This window comes from Phyllostomus discolor, chromosome 8 (genome assembly GCF_004126475.2).
Source record: "Phyllostomus discolor isolate MPI-MPIP mPhyDis1 chromosome 8, mPhyDis1.pri.v3, whole genome shotgun sequence".
Taxonomy (NCBI): domain Eukaryota; kingdom Metazoa; phylum Chordata; class Mammalia; order Chiroptera; family Phyllostomidae; genus Phyllostomus; species Phyllostomus discolor.
The window spans coordinates 14355486-14370012 of record NC_040910.2 but is presented as its reverse complement, the minus strand read 5'-3'; positions in this window follow the sequence as shown (position 1 = coordinate 14370012).

Sequence of the window (14527 nt, the reverse complement as noted above, 5' to 3'; positions counted from 1 at the left end):
GCTCCGCCGGGGAAGGCACGATGGCAGCGCTGGTAGTGCCAATAGCAGGGTCTGTCTCCTGCGCTGGCAGGAATTAAGTGGAAGGAGGCCTATAGCTTTTTTGGCTGGGGTTCAGGGCCGCGTTCCTATCCAACAGGGAGCCAGGGTGAAAACCAGAAGCTGGGCAGGAGGCCAGTCGGATCAAATGGCAGCTCAGTTCCCAGGGGTCTCGGTTCACCTCCAGGCACGCTGGACAGACCGCTTCCCGACTCTGCCCGCCCAGGAGAAGGCAGCCTCTCACGGCAGCAGGCTGAGCCACCTCCAGGCTCGGGTGGGGTCGTCGGGGACGAACAAGGATGGCCGCTGGCTTTCACAGACTTGGGGTTTCTTATGGGAATATACCTGTTGATGGCAGAAACTACAGGAAAGGATAAAGAGAAAAAGTTAGAATTAACTATGAATTCAAGGACTTCCATTCCAGGCTTTTTTCTCTCTACCTGTTTAAATTAAGGCAATATTGTGTATAGTGTTTATTAAACTCTTTTTGGCTCAATATTTCGTGTACATTTTCTGAAATCATTAAATGTACATTTTTATCAGAAATAGCGGTTTTCTTTCTTTTTTAAGAAAAAGTTTTATTTATTTATTTTTAGAGGGAGGGGAAGGGAGTGAGAAAGAGAAGGGGAGAGAAACATTGATATGAGAGTGAAACATCGATGGTTCCACGTGCCCTGACTGGGAACTGAACCTGCAACCCAGGCATACGCCCTAATGACTGGGAAGCGAAGCAGTGACCCTTGGGACCCCAGGACAATGCTCCAACCAAACTGAGCCACACTGGCCAGAGCATAATTGTTTTCTTATTATATGCTTATCCCGGAAAGTTGTCTAAGTTGATGTTGCACCCGTTTGTATCATTGACTCTAACCATAATCATTCAAGAGTCAAGAGGGATGTGACGGTCATCCTGTCATCCTCATTCTACAGATGCAAGAACTGAAGTCCAGTTTCATTTGGTGATTTGCAAGGTCAAACACAGTTGTTTTACACAGAGCTCAGGCTGAAATTGCTCAGGATGTTTCCGCTGCACAGTGGCACCTGAGTTATTTATCTCACACGCACATGGGTTGTCTGCCCTGCCAGGCTCCGCGCTCCTTGAGGGCAGAGTGACACGATGCCTTGGCTCCTTTGAGTGCGGCTGTATTAATGGCATCGTTTGGGAGTTGGCGAGAAATGGAGAATCCCGGGCTCCACCGCAGGCCTGATGAATCAGAACCTGCATTAACAAAATGCCCGGGTGATTCACATCCACACCGATGTTTGAGTGGCACCGAGGGAACGGTCGTTAAGTACCTGTGGCGATTATGGTGTTTATGTCTCCTTCCAAATTGCTGTACGGAAACCTAATCCCCAGCCCAGTGGTGTTCCGAGGAAAGTCTTTGGAAGATGAATAAGTGACGAGGGCTGAGCCTCCACCTGTGAACCAGGAAAGTGGGTCCTCACCAGAAACCAAGTCTGCTGGGTCCCAGCTCTTACACTGACCGGCCTCTAGGTCCGTGAGAAACATGTTTCTGTTGTTCATGAAACACCCAGCCTCCGATGTTTTGTTATAGCAGCCTGAATGGACTGAGACGGTGGTGTGAACTGCGTCTTCTGTGCACAGAGATGGAAACCCACTCCCAATACCTTAACGCAGGAGTGGGAGTGGTAGCCTTTGTTGGAAAAGACACTGGTGTGTTATGTGGAATTAAAAACCAGACTTTGGGGATGAAGCCCTAGGGACCTTCGAAATAGAACTTAGGGGACCTTTCCAGTGGGGCTCTACTGTAAATGTCCCAGTGTCAAGTAGCACGACTACTGGTCCCAACCCCCCTGCAGGCCTATGCCATTCCCAGAGCTGGAGGGTCGTTGAGAGGCAGGTACCATTACAGAAGTTGTCTGCTGTAGTTTTTAAATTAAAGTGATCACATGTTTTTGCTAATAATTGGGCATAGAAATATGAGGAGAGCCTATTTCTAGTCTTCCCCCCTCCGCAGCCTCGGCTTCTCTGCTGTTCTCTGCTGCTGTGCAAAGAGAACATACACTCTAATGATCGCAGCAATTAACACTTTGCCGGTGACATGCAAATGTGCCTCCAGCTTGAGTCTCTTTTCTGGGTTCCAACCTCCTGTCTCCAAATGTTCTCTCCCTGCTTAAAGTTCAGCGCGGTCAAAATTGGGTTCATCATATGTCCCTCCCAGGTTCTTTATTTCCATCAAGATGCTACTGTTTTCCACTGACAACCAGCATCTGTGGCTCCTTCCTTGTTTTTCAAATGCCAAATCCTGAACTTCAAACTGTGAATTTCTTTAATTCTCCCTTCCCTTCCTCCTGCCAACCAGAGTTCCCATTTTCATCAACTCTTTTCTTCAGTCGTGGCCTGTTCCTTTGCCTCACCCCTCCTCCCACCCAATCTTTTTGTCTTACCATTGCAACATGGATTTTTCTTAGCTTCCACATGTAGCATACTGCTGCCCACCTCAGAATGTTTAATATTTCAGGACATTTTATATAGGCTTGAGGTTGTGACAAGATAACATTGGTAATTCAGAGACCCCTGTTGCCAGTGATCTGCTTCAATATTACATAGAAAAAATTTTTCTAGAAATATTCATAGAAACAGATAGCCAACTCTATTAGAAATAAATAGCATGGCATTTACATGAAGAACTATATGTTTAGCATAACCAATAACCGATTAAAGGAAAAACCGTTTCCTCTACTCACACCAACACTTCTGACACCAAATCTGTGGGTTTTCACACCAGACCATTGTCCAGCTCTCTGGAGACCAGCTGGGTGTCCTATAATTCAGTTATGACATTAAGTACCTGAAGTTAGGGCAAACCCCACAGGCGATGGCCTGTGACCCACCAGACAGCACCCACCCCCGTCAGATGCTAATTGCAAGTTCAGATTGGTACCCGTCTTCAGACTCAATGGCTGGAAATCAGAGATTCCCATGACCCCCTCCTCAGGTTTGATAATTTGCTGGAATGGCTCACAGAGTTCACAAAAAGTGCTTAACTTACTAGATTCCTGTTTGTTTGTAGAAGGTTACAACACAGGAACAGCCAGATGGAAGAGGCGCAAAGGGCCAGGTCTGAGGAAAGGGGCGTGGAGCTTCCTGGCCCTCTCTGGGCACGGCATCCCCTGAGCACTCCTATGCTTTCAGCAACCTGCAAGCCCTGGGGACCTCTGTGGTTGGGGTTTTAATGGAGGCTTTCTTATGTGGACACAATTGATTAAATCATTGGCCATTAGTGGTTAACTCAGCCTCCAGCCAGCCCCCCCCCAGAAGTCTGGGGGGTGAGGCTGAATGTTCCAGCCCTCTAATCACCTGCTTGGTTTCCCGGGAAACCAGCCCCCAAATTCCCCCACCCCTCCATCCCTGCCACCCCGAAGCTATTCCGGAGCTCCCAGCCACCAGCCACCTCACTAGCATGCAAAACGCCACTTCTGATAATTCCACGGGCTTTAGAGCTACAGGCTAGGAAACAGGGACAAGACCAAAATATATATCTTTATTTTTATATCACAGTATCACACCTGTTAATTTTAACTTTTTATGTTGAAATCATGTCGGTCTTCCAAAAAAGTTACAAAAATCATAGTTTCCATGTGCCCTTTACCCAGCTTCCCCAAATATTAGCGTGTTATAACCGCAATGCACTAATCAAAACCAGGAAATTAACACTGAAACAGTATTATTAACTGATCCACAACCTTTATTCTCGTTTTGCTCTCTGCCCCACTGAAGTGCTTTGGATGGCCCAGGATCCCATCCAAGCCTCTGCTCCGCGTTTCATTGGCCTGCTACTTGCGTTCCCCCCCAGTCCCGGACAGTTCTGTGGGTTTCCTTTGTTGCCCATGACCTTGACGCTTTGGAAGAGTTCTGGTCACTTATTTTTTAGACTGTCTTTTAACTTGAGTGTGTCCATTGTTTCCTCATGTTGAAACATGCACATTGACTTATGCTCTTTTTTTTTTTTTTGCAAGAGCACCACCAAAGTGATGTAATAGCTTCCTCAGTGCCTCACGTCAGCAGGTGCGTGACGTCAATGTGTCTCTTCGCAGGCGATGTCAGTTTGGATCGTTTGGTGAAGAAGGGTAGCTGCAAGATTTCTGCCCTTACAGGTGCCATTCCCCCCTGGTGACGAATACGTGTTCCGTGGAAACATACACTGAGAGAAGTGGGGGGCGGAGCGGGGCTCTAAGGCTGTGGGGCGGGGACCGGGCGGTGGTGGTGGTGTGCCCAAGGGGGAGAGTATTTTGTGCGGGAGGAACTGCTCCCTGAGGGGGAGAATCGTGAAGATCTGAACGCAGTGGGTTATGGAATGACAAGGCAAGGAAACGGGAGCTGCAGATTCGGAAATGCGGGGACTTGGGTTGGAATATGTAGGCAGGCCGCGGTGGTGGTAAAGAACACCCATTCTAAATTCCCTATGCTGTCCTCCTCCGCTCATCTTTTTCTGCAGAGTACTGAAGGAAAAGAATTAAAAATCTATTTTCCAGACTCTAAACAAATACAAGATTCAGGAGTTGCGTTTTTATTTTTAAGATCTTTCTTTTTCTGCGGAGGAAGACCAGAACGTTGGTCTCTGGATTAGCTCTGATGTTAGTAGCAGCGCGCCATCTGGACTGTAGACAAATAGGCAGTGAGGTGGATTCCTTCCCCTTCCTTTACAAGGTGTGTTTGCTTTTCAGCCTCAGCGTCTTCTACAATCACTCCTTGGACTATCTCGAGTGTCGGTTAGCTGTGCTTATCGCTTTATGATACACAGGGCAAGTGTGCACGCAGCTCCAGGAGCCAAAGATAGGAGAGTGTGTCTAAATGCTAAGCTGATTAACATTGATTTGGTTCCTAGTGGAGCCTGCCATGTTTTAAGAAAAATAAATAGAACTTAAAGGCAAAGAAACACTAAACACCCAGGTAATTTATGGCGAAGCATACTTAGTTTATGATTTTGGTTAATACATACTTTAACTGGAACAGTGTTCTGCACTCATTTTTATTAAATACTGTAGGTGTTTGCTGGGGCATGAGGTAATAACCCAAATACAATTAAAATGACCATAAAATTAGGGTCTCCACATAGGCTCCCAAGGATGGGTCTGTTCGAGGCTTCTAGTCATCAGCATTGGGTGGTCTGCTATTGGTGCATGATACTTAAATAGAGCTTTTTCCCCTTAGGTCTGTAAGGTGTTAAGGTGTTTTTATAAAACCCCATAAACCCTCGTTAAACACTTTTTTTTTCATAAAGAAAACTTGAATCTTTATTTGACGTGTTTTCTGTGGCACTATTTTGGCATTTTAACAAGTCCTTTAAAGAATCACTCTAATAATTGCATACACCTTGGGGTGGGGGTGAGGGGTATTTATTCAGGTCTTTGTACATCAAACCGCCTGACTCACTGAGCAACAAACACCGAATTTTGGTACATTTTAATTTAATAAGGAAAAAAGATCAAAAGAATCTCCAGGTGGAGAAAGTTAGGCTAATTTGGGTATTGCATATTAACTGATTGAAAGGAAGGTTTAACTACTGACTGAATTAACCATGATTCAAATATATTAGATTATTTACTACAGGGAGGGCTTCCTAAGCACTGAAGAAGGAATAGCAGCCCTTTTCCTCACCCTGACACTCCTTATTCCCTTTCCCTGCTTTATATTTCCTCCACCTCACTTACCACCTTGGAACATGGCGGATACTTCATTTGTTGTATCTGTTGTGTGTTGTCTGTTTGCATGCTAGCTCCATGAGAAAGGAACTGTGTCTTTTTGTTTACTGTTGTATATTTCATGTCCAGGAGAGTGTTGGGACACAATGGCACACAATAAACATTTGTGGAAGGCAGGAAGGAAAGCAGGAAGGGAGGGAAGGGAGGAAAGAAGGAAGGAAGGGAGGAGGGAAGGAGTGATTAAATTACATTTCATTTATGTTCCGAGAGATAGCATAAACTTCAGCTCTCTCAGAGTCCAGACTTCACGTGAGTGTATGTTCTCTCACTTCGAGATCTCATTTCTCTCCCCTTTCACTCCACATCTTGAATCACAAAACCTTGGCATCGTTAGGAATAATATTTGTATGTTTTAGGAATGATGTGAGGTCAGACCATGGTTTCTTGGTGATGTCATGAAGCAGTATTCCATATAAATGCATTTGCACTCTGGAATTCCTTCCAAGTAGAAACAGGTGGTCATGTGAACTTTTTTTTTCAACTTTGAAAGAAAAAAAAAAACACTTTGGTTTTCAAAGCAATGATGATCTTTGCAGACTCTCTTTCTTAAAAACATGTAGTTGGGAGGATGATTCCGGGAAGACGGTGGAAGAGGAAGCACCGGATACCTGTCTTCTCAGCTAGACAGCAGTTGTGCCGGCAGAAAATGCCAGCTGGAACTGTCTTGGAAACCTGGAGTTTACTGGAGGCTTGCAGCTTCCTGAGGAAGGGCTGGCCACTGAACTGCAGTTAATTCCAGTCAACTCCAACTCTTAGCACAGTACCGCTCCCTCAGCATCTCTTCCTCAGCCAAGGGAGGCAGCTGTGCATGTGATGCTGGAGCAGCTTGCAGGAGCCAGGATGGGCAGGAAGGACCCTGTGCTCTATTGAAGACCTGCGTCTGACTGGTGCTTCTGACCAGGGAAGTGCAGACACAGAGGTGGCCAGTCGTTGTTGCACCGGCACTCTTCATGGGGCAAGCCTCTTTCACGCTAGCTCTGGTGCCTTTCAGGGGGTTCGACGAGTGGACACTTTTTGTTATGCCCTCTCCCTCTTTAGTGTCCTCTTTTTTTAAAATCAAACTTTAAAAAAAATTATTTTTTGGCAACAGAGAGAGAGAGAGACATCAATTTGTTGTTCCACTTTTTTAATGCATTCATTGGTTATTTCTTGTGTGTGCCCTGGCTGAGGATTGAACACACAACCTTGGCACATCAGGACAACGCTATAACCAGCTGAGCTACTTGGCCAGGGCTCTCGTTTTCCTCTTTTGGTAGCCAGGCAATAAAGACTACACCTTCAAAAGTATCTGAAAAAAGGAAAAAAGCAGCTGCATGTCCAGGGGAAATTAGAAAGTCATTGCACATGCCCGGGGAAGGCTTAGGCTCAGACAGGGTGTGCAGAGACCTTAGGTTTAAACCTCGGGCTGGTCCTCGGCAAGGAGTGGGCCTGCAACAATGAAAACAAAAACAAAACAAAACAGTACACCCTTGAGGAAGTAGAAGATTCTGATTTCAAGAGATACCACATTGTTAGACTCAAATATTCACTTTTTTCAACAAAGAAATCTCAAGACATATAAAGAAATGAGTTTAATTCCCGTTTCAAATAAATAAATAAGTAAATAAGTAAGTAAGTAAATAAATAAATGAAACTACCCTTGAGGAAGACCAGAGAGCAGATCTACTAGACAAAGACTAAAACGACTGTCCTAAAAGATTCTTAAAGGCCTAAAGGAAAATGTGTAGAAAGTCAGGAAAACAATGTATGAACAAAATGGAAATAACAACAACAAAATAGAAAGCCCCAAAAGAAGACAAAAAACTCTAGAACTGAAAAGTACAATGAAATGAAAAATTCACTGGACAGATTCAAAGGTAGTTTTAAACAGACAGAAAAAAGGTGCAGCAAACATTGAAATAGGACAATTGAAATCGTCAAGTCTGAGGAACAGAAAAAAAACCACTGGAGAACAGTAAATGGAGTTTAGGAAACCTGTGGGACAATCAAGTGGGCCAACTTACACTGCGTGGGAATCCCAGAAGGAACTGAGAGATAAAGAGATAGAGATAAAGAATCTATTATCCAGCAAAAATGCCCTTCAAAGCTGAGGGAGAAATTAAGATGTTTTCAGACAAGCAAAATCTGAGGGAGTTCATTACCACTAGACCTGCCCGGAGAGAAATCCTATGGGACTCCTGCAGGCTGAAACAAGGACACTACACAGTAACTCGACTCCATATGAAGGAATAAAAACCACTAAAGGTGAACATACGGGCAGTTATTAACGTTAATTTTCCTGTAATAATAATAATACATGATTTCCCTTTTTGTTCTCCACCTGGTTTAGGAGATGGTCCAGAAGCTAGTATTATTGCAATTTGTTTGTAACTCCACATTTTGTTTTCTACATAATTTCAAGAGACTAATGCATTTATCAAACAATTATTAGCTTAAGTTTTGGACACATAGCATACAAAGATACAATTTTGTGACATCAATAACAAAGTAAGAAAATCTGGGGATGGAGTTACAAATGAGCTGAGTTTTTGTACATGGTTGGAGTTAAGCTGGTATAGATTCAGATTAGCGTGTTACAACTTTAGGATGTTAAGTGTAGTTCCCATAGTAACCACAAAGAAAAGCTATAGAGTATGTATAAAAGGAAATTAGAGAAAATTAAAATGTTTCACTATAGAAAATTAACTGAATACCAAAGAGACCATGATGCAGGAAAGATGGGACAAGAGAGCTATAGGACTTATAGGAGGGCAAAAACCATAAGGCAAATAGCAAACCGACAGAAGAAGTATCTTCTTATCAGCAGTTACTCTAAATTTAAATGGGTTAAACTCTCCAATCAAAAGACAGAGATTATCAGGGCTACTGTCTCAGGTTCCAACTAGCCAGGCAGCATCTGCCCAGCAGAGCTGTGGGCTCAAGACCCCTGCCTGGCAGGGCTGCAAAGGCGTGACCCCTGCCCAGGAGCACCGTGCAGATGGCATTGTCCCCGGGGGCCTGGAAGGTGGGCCTGCCATCCCAGCGGCAGAGCAGTGCACAAGACAGGTCTGTACTTGGGTCTTCAGATTAAATGGAATTTGCCTGGCTACTTTTGGGTTTGCTTGGGCCTCATTGGCCCTTTCTTCTTTCCCGTTGCTCACTTTTAGAATGAGGATGTCTGTCCTAGGCCTGTCCCATTATTATGTTTTGGAAGCATATAACTTTTCTGGTTTCATAGGGTTACACCTAGAGAGGAATTTTGTCCCAATGTGAATTTTACCTTAGATGATATTTTAGATCAAAATTTGGACTTTAGACTTTGGAGCTGATACCAAGATGAGTTAAGATGTGGGGGCTGTTGAAGAGGAATGAGTGTATTTTGATGCTTCTGAGAAGGACATGAATTTGGGGGGCCAGGGGCAAAATGTTATGTACTAAATGTTGGATCTCCTCCCCAAACTTATTTGTTGAAGCCTTAACTCCCTAGTGTGGCAGTGTTTGGAGGTGACATCGCTAAGGAAACAATTAAGTAATGGGGCAATAGGGGTGGGGCCCTGATCCAATAGTATTGTGTCCTTACAAGAGACACCGGGAGCTTGCGCTCTCTCTCTCTCTCTCTCTATACGTGTGCACAAGACGAGTTGGTGTGAGCACACGGTGAGAAGGTGGCAGTCTGTAACCAAAGGGGACCCTTCTGACCACACGCCCGCTCTGTTGGCACTTTGCTCTTTGACTTCCAGTCTCCAAAACGGTGAGAAAAATAAATTTTTGTTGGGGAAGCTATCCAACTGATGACAGTTTGTTATGACATCTCAAGTTAAGACAAAGACAAGTGAAAATGAAAGCACAACATACCAAAACTTATGGAATACATTAAAAATAGTGGTTAAGGGGAGAATTTATGGTTATACATACTTAGTAAACTAAACAAATCTCAAATCAACAATTTTAACTTTACAACTTAAGGTACTAGAAAAAGAAGAATAAAGAAACACTAAACTAGTAGAAGGAAAATGAGAAATAAAATAGAGAATAGAAAAGCAACAGAGAAAGTCAGTGAAACCAAAGGCTGGTTCTTCAAAATCACCAAAAATTTGACAAACCTTTAGCTAGATTGACTAAGAATATATCATAGAAAAGACTCAAATTACTAAATTCAGAAATGAAAGTGGAGACATTTCTACTGATTTTATGGAATGAAAAGGATTATAACAGAGTACTATGAATGACTGCATGCCAGCAAATTGGATAATTCAGATGAAATAGGCAAATTCTTAGAAACACAAAACCTGTAAGACTGAATCATGAGGAATGAGAAAATCTGAGTAAACTTATAACTAGTCATGAAATTGAATCAGTGATCAAAACCAGGAAAAGCCCTGGGCCTGATAGCTTCTTGTGAATTCTACTAACCATTTAAAGCAGAATTAACAACAATTCTTCTTAAACTTTCCCAAAAAAAATTGAAGAGGAAGAAAAGCTTCCTAACTTATTCTGTGAGGCCAACATTACCTTGATAACAAAGCCAGACAAGATAACTATAAGTGAAAAAAGGCAGGCAAGTATCTGTCATGAACATTGATGTAAAAATTGTCAACAAACAAATAGTAAGCTGAATTCCACAATATATTAAAAGAATTAGATACATGACTAAATATTAGATATATGACTGAATGGGATTTACTCCTGGAATATAAGAGTGATTTAACATAAAATCAACCAATGTAATAGACTACATTAACAGAATGAAGGGAAAAAATCTGTATGATGATCTCAGTAGGTGCAGGAAGAAGCATTTTATAAAATCTAACACCCTTTTATGACAAAAGCACCCAACAAAGATGAATAGAAGGAAATTACCTCAGTGTAGTGAAAGCAATGTATGAAAAGTCCACAATGAACATTATTCTCTATGATGAAAGGCTGAACACTTTCCCTCTAAGATCAAGAACACAGCCTGGCTGCTTGAGCCACTTCTATTTAACTTAGTACTGGAAGTCCTAGCCAGAGCAATTAGGCAAGAAAAAAATAAAATGCATCTAAATTTGAAAAGAAGAAGTAAAGTTATCTTTGTTTACAGATAAGGTCTTTCTCATATATGTAGACTATTTCTTTGCCCAAGGCTCTACAAAGGTACACTTTAAAAAAAATTTTCCTGGCTCATTAAGTAGAATTTCTTTAGTCTGTATTTACTCGCAAAGAAGCCCTTCTAGATCCCTGGTCTTGTGCACATAGCTCAGTTTTACCTCCTGGTATGGCATGTGGGGTGGAGGGTGAGGGGGGGCACAAGGCCTACCCTTGAATTCCCTTCTTTTCCCAGACTTAAAGCTCTAGTTCCTAGCGTTAGACTCATCACTGGTTTTTACTGTCTAGTGAGTCCCCTATCTTTGGCTTCAACTTATCCTTGTCTAAGTTTGCTAGGTCTGCTGTAACCAAGCACCACACACTGGGTGCTTAAACAACAAACATTTAGCATCTCACAGTTCTGGAGTCTGGAAGTCTGAGAGCACGGTGTCATCAGGGTTGGGTCCTTCTGAGGACTAGGAAGAAGAGTCTGTTTCATGCCTCTCACCTAACTTCTGGCCGCATTGCTGGCAGTCTTTGGTGTTCTTGGTCTGCGGGGGCATCACACCAATCTCTGCCTTCTTCTGCACATGGTGTCCTACTGCATGTGCGTGCCTGTGTCCAAACTTCCCCTTCTTGTAAAGATAACAGTGTGTTGGGTTAGGGGCCCTCCTTACTCCAGTATGATTTTATCCAAACTTAATTAATTACATCTGCAGCCAACCTTTTCCCAGACCACGTTCTGAGGTACTGGGGGTTAGGACTTCAATGTATGAATTTCAGGGAGGACATTACCTAGCCTATAACAGCATTCCTCATGTTCCCTCTTTATTTCAAGCACTTGAATAGTTCTCTTTTTAAATCTATAGCTCAGCTATTCAGTTTTGTTTCGTTATACTGTTTCATTCCCCATAGGTGTGTCTTTGACGTGAAGGGGCCGTGGACACATCAGCACAAACCACTCATTGGCTGGAATTTGGTTCTTCCATGATTTGAATGGTGAGAAAATTTTTAAAAAGAATCACTCATAATACTTTATAAGGAATTAAATAGTTCATGGCATAAAAGAAGGAATAAAACATTTTTCTTTCTTTGAGAGGGAGAGAAACATCAATGTGTGGTTGCCTCTCATGTGTCCCTGACCTGGGACCTGGCCTGCAACCCAGGCATGTGCCCCAACCAGGAATCGAACCAGTGACCCTTTGGTTGACAGGCTGGCACTCAATCCACTGAGCCACGCCAGCCAGGGCAGGAATAAACCATTTTAAAAAGATACTGTCAATAAAGAAAAGGTAGGTTTGCAAAACAACTGAAGAGAATTTCTAGAAATGAAAAATATAGTGATTGGAAATACACATCACGATGGGTAGGTTAAATTCGATGTTAGACACGACTGAAGAAAGAATTAGTGAACTGAAAGAAAAATCTGAGGAGATAATAAGAATGAAGCCGAGGGGGGACATGGGGAAAAAATAAGAAAGGGATTAAACATATAAATTTTAATTTAAAATTAATTGAGTTGTAATGTAAAAGTTACAGTGAGGAGACCTCCCATTTGCTTCGTGAGGAGTTCCGGAAGAGGAACCAGGAGGGACAGAGGACTGGAAGTTTCTGTAGATGAGCAGATACTTTTTCAGAATTAAGAGAGGCATCGATTTAGAAAATGCTGACTATGTTTAATTCCTAATGAATCAAGATTTGACACAATTGGGTCTTGCTTATCCCTCCTGCCTAGGGAAGGAAAGTCTAAGGAAACCCTTACTTTTGTGTTGATATTTCTGGGAAAAGGTTTTGTTGAGAGAAGAGGTTAAATCTACTGGCTATGAGGGGAAAAGGCTTGTCTGAAGATTTTTCATATTTTCCTCCATTTTCAAATCAAATCGTATTACAATAATATAGTTTATGCCCTCTTAGTTACTGGAAGATAATTTATTAGAGTAGAATTTACTGCATTTGTGCTACTGAACAGGTTAACGAACCAAATAATATTATAAATTCAGCTTCCTCATCAAAGGACATTTAGAAGATGTTTGGACTGCAGCTGTGGCCGTACATACTTAGGGTGTGTTTTATAATGCCTAACTATGTGTGGTTCTTATTCTGAATGTAATTCTTGTTTTGAAATTTAAATAATAAACAGTACTTTATACATATTTTTGCTTAAAGTCACATTTTGTCATATTTGGCTGCAAAACAGATGGTGGAATCAGCACGGTGCCTATCCCATGGAAACATGACCGGGACCACACAGCACGATTCCACTGTGTCATTCTGTTCAGTGTGGCTGCAAGAAAATAAACTCCTCTCACCACAAAAACTTGCTTGTCATTTCCCACTTTTTAAAATGATCACTGCTAACTTCATTTCCAGCACCTTATCCCTTTTTCTAACCGTTGTCTGCTCTCGAGTGACTTGAAGATTTGTTTATTTTGCTTTGGAATCCTTCATTCTTCATTTTTTTTCTACCACATTTCTAACTATAAAATGCATATTATTAAAACATGTTGAGCCTTTGGGATAGTTTGATGTTGGTAATGTAAGATTTTTGGCTCATTCATTTAGAGTTTTGTGGTATTTGTATTTTCGGTATATTTGATATTTTTTCTATGTGTTTTAACTTTTAAAGATTTTCTTTTAGCACATAATTGGGGACTAACTTCTCAATTCTGCAGAACATTCAACATAAACTTAATTCAGGTTTTTTTTTCTTAAAGCCTGTTTATTAGGCACTGTGTTTGTGAGCATGTTTAATCCAGGAATCTTAGATTTTCTTTATGGTAAGCCAAGATGCAGGACTCAGCTTCAAGACAGGCATGCATTATTTCCAGATCTCTTAAATAGGTGGGAGACAGGAATAGCATGAGTTTCCTTGCAAAAGCAGAAGAGCAAGACATGGGCAATCATTACGGAGTCCATCTCCAATCCTTCATGGTCTACACTTTCTAAAGGGTAACACCCTGAACGGGACATGACATTCTAATAAGAATTTGGTCCATAATGTTGTTGAGGGGAAACTTACAATGCCTATCCTTCATTTTAATGTAGTCCTATATCATGTAAGTTTCTCTTGTGTGTGTTGCTCAGCTTCAGGCCTATTGGAAACTTGGGCCAGAGAGTTTGCTGTTGTGGGGAATTTTGTTGTGTGCAGAATCCCTGGCTTCTATGCATTGGCTGCCAGTCACGCCCTCCCACTCATGACTGTCAAAAACATCTCCAGATGTCGCCAAATGTTCCCTGTGCCACAAAGTCATCCCTGGCTGAGCACAGCTGCTTTAGGGTGTTGTGTTGCTAACTCATTCTGCTCAAGGTCAAGTCTGGTCTTGCCCCTTAGCTCAGTTGTTTTCTTTTGTACTTAAGCTTTTCCTGTCAATTGTGCTTTATTCTGCATTTGAATTATTTATTTTGGTTTCTAAATACATACTTTTTTGTCTTTTCATTTTCCATCTCCTTTTATAGGAAATTTATCCATTCCATCATAGTCGTTTGATAGTAATGTTTAACAGAATACAAACAACTGTATAGTTGTAGTTCCTTTATTCTGGACATTAGTAAAGATAAGAAATGTAGGGTTTATCCCTACGACACACGGTTGAGAAGGTTTCTCCAAATTGATATTGTATCACGGATAAATGCCCTTTGAACACAACCTCCTATTGGTTATTCACTTCTTTAACATACACAGGGACCCACACCTACTTTTCTAAATGTTTTTAATTTTGTT